Genomic DNA, 9,358 nt, shown 5'->3' with positions numbered 1-9,358 from the left:
CGTGTTTGGAGAATCCTTTGAATCGTGTCTTTTTAACCTTGAACGTATGCTTATCCGATGTGAGAAGGCAAACTTGGTCCTAAATTGGGAAAAATGCCACTTCATGGTGAAGGAGGGCATTGTACTTAGCCACAAGATATCTCGTGCGGGAATAGAGGTAGATAAAGCTAAAATTGAAGTTATTTCTAAGCTACCTATACCGTCGAATGTTAAGGCCATTAGAAGCTTTCTTGGTCACGCGGGATTCTATAGACGATTTATCAAAGATTTTTCTAAAATCGCCTGCCCAATGACCAAACTTCTTGAAAAGGATGCTCCATTTGACTTTGATTCTAATTGCGAGAACGCATTCTCCATTCTAAAGTCAAAACTCACACAAGCTCCCATTATCGTATATCCATATTGGAGTATGCCATTTGAGCTAGTGTGTGACGTGAGCGACTATGCCTTAGGTGCTGTTTTAGGACAACGCCCCGATAATCATTTTCGTCCAATTTATTATGCGAGCAAAACTCTAACGGGAGCTCAAATTAATTATACCACCACGGAAAAGGAGCTCCTGGTGGTTGTTTATGCGTTTGATAAATTTCGGTCATATTTGGTGTTGTCCAAAACCATTGTTTACACGGACCATTCAGCCCTTAGGTACTTATTCTCGAAACTAGATGCAAAGCATCGTCTCATACGTTGGGTTCTTTTACTTCAAGAATTTGACATTGAGATACGTGACAAGAAAGGAGCCTAGAATCTTGATAATGCTAAAAAGAAACATATATTTAGTATCAATATCCTTCCAATATGTAAAGCTTTTAGTTACTATTGTTCTATTTTTATGTAATAATCGTTTAAATAAATAAGTGCAAAGACAAAAGAAGAAAACGACGATTTGAAGACGCAAACGACCAAAAAGCTAAAAAGTACAAAGTACAATCCAAGTGGTTCAAATTATTGATGAGAAACGTCTAGAAATGACAAGAGTACAAGCCGCGAAACGCAAAGTACAAGATATCTAAGCGTACGAAAAGGCGTTCGAAAATTCGGAACCAAGACATGAACCAACTTTCAGCGCACGACGCAACGGACCTAAAATTACAAGTCAACTATGCACAAGAATATAATATAATATATAAATAATTATATAAATTATTTATATATTATATTTATAATTAAATAAAACGTCGACAAGCTAAGTTCCAAAACAAGTGTGAGCTGGATTCAGTACCTCCGCATTCGCGGAGCTGTGAGGCACAAAACCTCCGCACTCGCGGAGCCGCCAGGATCAAAAATGTGCCTATAAAAGCTCGAGCTTTCTGCTGAATCCATACACCATCCCTTTTCTATCAATCTCTCTATATGTATTTATATTTATATTTATAATTTTAATTTAAATTTAAGTTAATAATAATAAGGTTATTGTAAGAATGTTTTACGGGTTTTAAGTCGAAATTCTGTCCGTGTGACGCTACGCGATAAATAATCACTGTAAGCTATGTTCTTCCTTTTTAAATTAATGTATCGTAACTAAGTTATTATTATGCTTATTTGAGCCGAAGTAATCGTGATGTTAGACTGAATATTAAGATGGGGTTATTGGATTTTGCACCATAATTAAGTTTTGGACAAAAGACCGACACTTGTGAACATTGGAATATTTACTATTAATAGGTAGGGGTTATTGTCTAATCGAATGACAACTCATTAGAACCTGTCGAACCTATCTTCAAATTAGTTAATCTAATAATTATTAAAATGATTATGTATGTCCTATTTAGTGACGTTTATACGACATCTTTTACGATCATTTAATTAATTATTCGGGTTGGGTAATTGATTATTCATTCTGATCAAGTGGGTAAATTAATATTCATATCTCATTAAAACAGGGGTGGATTACATACAAGGATAATTGGTGTAATTGTTAACAAAGTAATAAAACCTTGGATTATACGCAGTCGATAACCTGGTGTAATCATTAAACAAAGTACTAAAACCTTGTTACAGTTCGAATCCCTAATTAGTTGGAATATTTGACTTCGGGAATAAGGTTAATTTGACGAGCATTTTATAATTATGACCGATGGACTATTATGGACAAAAACCAGATAGGTATCAAATAAACCAGGACAAAGGACAATTAACCCGGGCAACAATTAATTAAAATCAAAACGTCAAACATATGATTACGGAAGTTTAAATAAGCATAATACTTTTATTTCATATGTCATCGTACCTTTATTTACTGTCATTTCAATTACTGCAATTTACTTTATCGCAATTTAAATTCTGTCATTTATATTATCATCATTTATCTTTACGCTTTATTTAAAATCGACAAACTGGTCATTAAACGGTAAAAACCTCCCTTTTATATATTATTATTACTATATATAATTATATATATTTTATATAAATATAGTTGTTAAAAATATAGCGTTAAACTTAGCTAGCTCCCTATGGAACGAACCGGACTTACTAAAAACTACACTACTCTACGATTAGGTACACTGCCTATAGTGTTGTAGCAAGGTTTAGGTATATCCCATCTATATAAATAAATAAAACTTGTATCATATTACGCCGTATTTCATATTAAAAATAATACTATTTCGTACTACACCTCGCATAATATCAAGTTTTTGGCGCCGCTGCCAGGGAACAAAAAGCGAAACGCTATATATATAAAAAAAAAAGTTTTTAAGCTATTTTTGTAAAAATATATAAGTTTTTAAAAAATATAAAAAAAGAAAAAAGAAAAATATATATCTATATTTCTAAGTACGAAATTAAAAAGTGTAATTTTTTTAGTTATAAAACTAATAAGTAATTTTTAAAATATAAGTTTTATTTAAATTATATTTTAAATATATTAAAATTAGAAATAGAGTTTAAAAAAAAAATTACGCTGAACCTGCATATTTTGGCCTGCATCAATCTGAGACTGCGTAACTCCGCACTCGCAGAGCTTTTCTGGCATGTGACACTGCACTCGCGGAGCCGTCTAACAGGTCAAACACTCAGCCTGCATTTATTACGAAATTAGGGTTATAATTTAATTATTATTAATTATAATTAGGGTTTAATTAAATATTAATTAGTTTTAGTTTTAATAAAATTTGTATTTTTAAATTTTAATTAGTATTATTAATTATAAAATTAATACTTTTATAAAATAATAATACAAAAATAATTTTTTTATAAAACTAAATAATTTTATCATTTTTTTATTTTCTTTTTATAAATTGTATATTTTTTTATCATTTAATTCGTAATTTGTATATTTATCGTTTGTAATTAGTTTTAAGCTTAGTTTGTGCCGTAGTTATTTTTATATTTCTAGTTTTTAGGCTTTGCCGTAAAATCCCTTAAGTGCTTTTTCTTTAGATTAAGATTTAGGCACTTTAGAATTTTACGATGTTGCTTATCGCTTTAATATTTAATAGATTTTAGTGTCTATTAAGTTATTGCCGTTTTGGATATAGAATTTCTTTAAGTTTTAATTCCTTTAGACGCAACTTTTAATATTTAGTTTTTAGACTTTTAAGTTTCGACGCTTTATTTTCTTATTTTTATTTTTCGACCTTTTATTTTTCAACGTTTTTTTCGACGCACTCTTTTTCTTTCTTATTTCTCGACGCTCTAGTTTTTAGGACATAGACTTTTTATTTTCTTTAAATTTCGACGAAAAATTATTTTAAGCGGTTAAATTGATAGACATCCAAAATTAGTAATAGTTGGATTTGTTAGTGGCGAGTTGTGGGCTTCCAATTTAAAGGGTCATGGCTACCTGCTGCATCTATTGGCTATTCGAAACGTGGGCAAAATCAGAAAAGTCTATTAATTTGATAACTTATATAATTTTTTTTATTTTTATAACTAATAGGATATTCAGTGAATGCACCGAGCAAAACGTTCACCACCTTTCATACGTTCACCACTTGTAACTCGATCAAGACATCTAGCCAATATTGTCGCCGTTAATTTTTCTTTAGAATCATCATCTAGTCGAACAAATACTCCAATTCAAATTTCCGATAATCCATTTTTTGAACCGGACTTCACTATCGAGAACCAGGAGGATATTCAAGGACAATTCTAAGATCCAGAACCACTAATCATTCCTCCTAAACTACAAACCATTAAATCAGAATCCTCTAGTGATTCGTATTCAACAAATTCAATTATAGAAGTAACGGAACCTCTAAGTATGAAAGACCGAATGAGAGCCACACGCACGGGCCAATGTAACGCCATTATTAAACCAGATGTTAATGCGCCAGATTATGAAATCAAATGACAAATCCTACACCTGGTAACTAATCAATGCCAATATAGCGGTACGCCAAAAGAAGATCCAAACGAACATCTTCGAACCTTTAATAGGATTTGTACTCTATTTAAAATCAGAGAAGTTGAAGATGAACAGATCTATCTCATGTTATTTCCCTGGACTTTAAAGGGAGAAGCCAAAGATTGGTTAGAATCGTTACTCGAAGGAGCGATTGACACATGGGATGTCTTAGTTGAAAATTTTCTTAAAAGATTCTTTCCGGCATCTAAAGCCGTGAGACTTCAAGGAGAAATTGTTACGTTCACACAAAAGCCAAATGAAACTCTATATGAGGCGTGGACAAGATTTGGAAAGTTGTTGGGAGGATGTCCTCAACACGGTTTAGACACTTATCAAATAGTACAAATATTCTACCAAGGTGTCAACGTTGCTACACGAAAAGATATCGACACAGCAGCTGGTGGTTCCATTATGAAGAAAACTGCAACCAAAGCTCACAAGATTATTGATAACACAGCCTCCCACTCACATGAGTGGCACCAGGAAAAAGATATTTTCCGTTCATCTAAAGCGGCTAGATCCGATTCTAGCCATGACTTTGATTCCGTTTCCACAAAAATAGATGCTTTCGAGAGACGAATGGAAAAGATGACTAAAGATATTCACGCAATATGAATCAGTTGTGAGCAATGTGGTAGACCACACTTAACGAAATATTGTCACATTGAGCAAACCATGGAACAACGAGAGAATGTTTCCTACATGAACCAAAGGCCGGGAAATAATTATCAACCGCCAAGGCCAAACTTTAATCGAAATCAAAACATTCTTTACAATCCAAATGGATCTAACAATAACTCGTATAACCAACAAGGTCCGAATAACCAACCAACTTAAAACAACACTTTCAATCAACAAAGACCTAGCTTGTATAAACCACCACAACAAACCGAAGAGAAAAAGCCAAATCTGGAAGAAATGATGGCAAAGCTAATGGAATCTCAAACACAATTTATTACATCTCAAACCCAAACAAATGAGAGGTTTGATCAGTCATTAAGAACTCAACAAGCTTCCATTTTGAATCTAGAAAAACACGTAGGTACTCTTGCTAGCATGATGAGTGAGAGGAAACAAGGAAAGCTACCGAGTAATACTGAAGTAAATCCTCGGAATGAGAATGTTAATATGGTTTCAACGAATTCTAAAAAACCAGCATCAGAAGATGGGAAGGTTTTCGATGTGAGTAACAATGAAGAAGTTACAACACCACCACCACCACCACCCGAGTATGTAAAGCCAGTGGTGGTACCCTACAGACCACCCATCCCATTTCTAAGAAAAGGAGTTCAGTATGAGCAAGTGATAGGTAATAAAGTTTGTGATACCTCTGGAAAGAAGAAGAAGAATAAGAAAGTGCAAGAAACAAAAACCGTAAAAGTAAACCCGGTGAAGACAGTTCCACCAAAACCTCCACCCAGGTTGGGTGATCCGGGTGAATTTATTGTTCCTTGTCTACTTAGTGATTGTGTCATGTATGATGCACTAGCAGATTTAGGTGCAAGTGTGAGTGTTATGCCTCTTTCATTATATAAGAGATTAGGAGTAGGTGAGTTAAGTCCAACGGAAATGAGTGTTCGACTCTTTGATCAAACCATTAAGCACCCAGTTGGAATTGCTGACAACCTACCCGTTCATGTGGGTAATTTAACCTTTTTAGTCGAATTTATTGTCATTGACATAGAAGAGGACTCAAACATTCCTCTAATTTTAGGTCGACCATTCTTAGCATCCACCAGGGCATTATTTGATGTAAGAGAGGGTAGAATGACACTTAGTAATGATGAAAAATTAATCACCTTTGTGAGTCGAAAGGCTAAATCTCCAACAACCAAAACCGTTGAACCAACAAAAATGATTGGTAAGAACCATGTTGTTTTACCAACTCCAACGGTAGTGCTTAACAATAATAAAATGCCTAAGTGTGGGGAAAATGAAGTAACACCTAATGATGACTTGATAACAAAGAACCCCGTTGTTGATACAAAATTAAATGACCCCGTTATTAACAGTTCAATGAAGAAACTTATTAAACGGATTCGTGATGATAGAACCAAGGGGAACTTTAAGTTATGTAACCGGTTAGTATCCAATCTATCGCCTAAATAAAAGGCGAAACTGGTTGAATTTGTGGATATTACACAGGAATCCGACCAATGGCTTAAAGCAAAAGTCACAGATATGCAAGTTGATTATGGTCTAAAAGAAATTGACGATGAAGTTAATCACAATTTCAACACCACAGCTACCTAAGTGTGGGGAGATTCAAATGTTCTAAAAAGAAAACATTGTCTAGAGTTAGTTGTTCTGTTCTCGGGTAGTTCCGAGAATGGAATCCGATTGGTCTTTTTCACTAGCACACACTAAAGAACTAGTTTTCTCCCCCCATTCTGAATTTTTGTTTTGTAGGTTTTGTATGAAATTAATTTGCATTTTTTAATTTAATTTTTGTGTGATTTTTAAAAAAAAATTACTTTATTTCATTATGTTTAAAAAATGATTTCTAAAATTTATCGTAAGTTGAAGACTAGGTCATGGAACCGAAATTGCTTTACCCGAGGATGGGGCAAAAAATTTTATTATCATTATTTTAATACTATTGATCTAAAGTATGCCAAAAAAATTAAAAAACCCAAAAATCTTTGCTTTTAAAACAATCGCTTTAAAAACGACAAATTTTAAATTTTGTCGAGGGACGGACTAGGTAAACATACCGAAACTACCTAAAGTAAAAGGAAACAAAATTTTAAAAAATTATTCATTTAAATTGTTTTAATAAATAAAGGTTTTATAAATATATATATATATATATATATATATATATATATATATATATATATATATATATATATATATATATATATATATATATATATATATATATATATATATATATATATATATATATATATATATATATATGTGTGTGTGTGTGTGTGTGTGTGTGTGTGTGTGTGTGTGTTTGTAGTTTATCTCATGTACAAAACAGGGTAAAGCAGCGCATTTTCAAAGACTGGCATTAAGTTCAGCAATAGCAACTAATTTTGATGACAAGATGCAAAATATATGTGAAATAACAACTACAGGAATGAACAAACGATGTACACCATTTATCATTCAACACAAACAACAATATATTTGGAAACTTTGGTAAAATTTAATCATTTTTCTACGCTAATCACCCTCAATAATTTAAATTGTTACTGATTTCTTGCAAATGAGGGCATTGCAAGATCTTAAGTGTGGGAAGGGCTTAAATTCTTTCGGATTTTTAAAATTTTAATTTAAACACTTGGTTACCATAAAAAATACTAGTAACGCAGTAGTTGTATTAGAATCTAGTGCTCTCTGACAATAAAGAACAACCCTAGTCTTATAAACTGACTACCCAATTCTAGTAAAAATTTTCAAAATTTTCAACTAAATGAACTCAAAATCATGTTTATACATATTTATGAATGATAAAACTAGGTGTTAACACCGAAATTATTGTTACCTCGGAAAGGACATAAATTGAGAAACAACCCAAAATGCTTGAATTCATTTAAAATGGAATAGAGGAGAATAAAAAGGCAAACAAAGGAAAATAAAAGCCAAGTGTGGGGAAAATTTACCAAGTTATTTAGAACATATATCACATATTTTTGTACAAATAATTGAAAATACTTTTGTTTTGAACGATATTAATCAGTTTTACCCAGTTTATTATAAATGGAATTTATAAGGAAGTAAAGTCTTCCGAGAAAAAGACACGCGCTTCTTGATTTAGGTCAGGAAGTTGTCGTCCAGACCAGCTGTAGGTTGACGAAAAATCTAGAAAAGTCATCTCTAAAATTAGCAGGAAATCCACGGACCTCAGCATCAAACATGGTCGCCAAATGTTCAGACTTATCTTAACCATGAGAGGATCTATCTCGTAAAATGGGGAGGGCGCCGTGCAAATTAGTTTGATAAGACTAATGAATCAGACCCCCAGAAAGGATAATCTCCTTAAAGATTAAAAATCAGCTTTTAAGCCTGATATTACTCAATTCTTGAGATTAACTTTAAAGATTGAGAATTCAAACTCATGGAATTCGATGATATCTAAACTCGAGCTTAAACGAGAAAATATTTTGATCAAATTAAAACCGATTTATTTTCTGAAAACCTATTTTCAATGCGTTCATTACCATTGAACGTAAAATCCTAGGAATTCACTTGGAATTCATTAGGTCACCTGAACCAATTCGGGTGTCAACCGTAAGAATGGTGGTTGCATAGCATGATCGAAGACAGGACCTTGTGCCAGACCAAAAAACTATAGGGTGATCTTTACTATTGCTCCTACAAAGGATAGTAATTGCATCCGACACGTTTTAGACCATGAACATCTGCATGTCATTAGACATTGCCTTAACAGTTGCTTGTTCAACGCTTTCCTTTACAACCTGAAGGTAATATACGGGACAAGTAAACTGGACATGTGCTTTCCTAATACAAGGTTAGCAAGTGGGTGACACAAAACCACAAGTTTTGAGCTAAAATTTTGAAATCTGAAACCCACACAACCAACAAAAATATTTTGCAAACACCGGTGAATGGTTATTCCGGAAAACTTATCTAGGGTAAAAGCTAGAATGAATTTTCAAAAGATCAAATGTTTTCATAAAGATCCAATTTCCTTAAAGGATCTAAATTTTCATAGTCATGTGGGACTGTAAACCACATCGTTACTATCATTGTTTATACCGCCGTATTAAAATCACTGATGTATAAAGTGTGAGAATTAAAAAGTGATTCGAGTGAAGTGTGATTTAATTTCAAGTTATGTGTTGCTTGAGGACAAGTAACGTTCAAGTGTGGGTATATTTGATAATGCTAAAAAGGAACATATATTTAGTATCAATATCCTTCCAATATTTAAAGCTTTTAGTTACTATTGTTCTATTTTTATGTAATAATCGTTTAAATAAATAAGTGCGAAGACAAAAGAAGAAAACAACGATTTGAAGACGCAAACGACCAAAA

Source organism: Rutidosis leptorrhynchoides, chromosome 10 (assembly GCF_046630445.1).
Source record: "Rutidosis leptorrhynchoides isolate AG116_Rl617_1_P2 chromosome 10, CSIRO_AGI_Rlap_v1, whole genome shotgun sequence".
Taxonomy (NCBI): Eukaryota; Viridiplantae; Streptophyta; class Magnoliopsida; order Asterales; family Asteraceae; genus Rutidosis; species Rutidosis leptorrhynchoides.
The sequence above is the reverse complement of the archived record's forward strand: the minus strand, read 5'-3'. Positions refer to the sequence as shown.